The sequence below is a fragment of the Asparagus officinalis genome, chromosome 8 (genome assembly GCF_001876935.1).
Source record: "Asparagus officinalis chromosome 8, Aspof.V1, whole genome shotgun sequence".
Lineage (NCBI taxonomy): Eukaryota > Viridiplantae > Streptophyta > Magnoliopsida > Asparagales > Asparagaceae > Asparagus > Asparagus officinalis.
The window spans coordinates 110,412,867-110,413,739 of record NC_033801.1 but is presented as its reverse complement, the minus strand read 5'-3'; positions in this window follow the sequence as shown (position 1 = coordinate 110,413,739).

Here is an 873-nt window from a genome sequence, read left to right as displayed (position 1 = left end):
CCGGCCCGGCCCGGCCCGGTTACAACGGCCAGATTGGCCCTTTGCCCGTTTTGCCCCCAAAAACGGTCAAAAAACGGCTATTTTGTGAGGTTATTTTGGTCATTTACCTAGGGGGCTGGTTCTATAAATAGAGGGGGGTTTTCATTTGTTTTCTTCACACCAAAAACTCATCTCTTCTCTCTTATACTCTTATACTCTCTCTTATACTCTTATACTCTCTTATTTATACTTTCTAATCCTTTCATCAAATGGCTTCCGGATCTGATTATGAAGAGCAAAACCTATCTCCCGATCCTGAATTGAGTCCTCCTACTATGAGTCCTCCTACCGAAGTTAATCCCGAATCCGGTGGCGACGAATCTGCACCAAGAGCTCCTAAACGGCCAAGATCCGATGTGTGGAATTTTTACGAGAAGATCGACGTCACCAAGGATGAACACGGTAGGATCCTCACCCAGAAGGCTAAGTGTGCTTTGTGCGGCAAGATTTTTCAAGCTCATCATAAGAGCGGCACCAACCACCTCAAACGCCATTTAGATAAACACAACAAAGGCCATCCTCCTCAAGGTGATATCCGACAATTCATGATTTCTCAATCCTCCTCTTCTGGTAGTCTCGGTAGTTGGAACTATGACGCTGCCAGAGCCAGGAAATGCGTAATCAGGTTTATCATTCTTAAAAACCTTCCTTTTAAATTAGTAGAAGATGATGAATTTAAAGATATGTTTAGAGATGGTTTTTATCCTGCATTTAAAAAATTTTCTCGTCAAACCTGCCAACGTAATATTTTAAAATATTATCAACAGGAACAAGAAAAAATAATTTCTTATTTTAAAAATTTAAACTGCAAATTTTCTTTAACTTCTGATATTT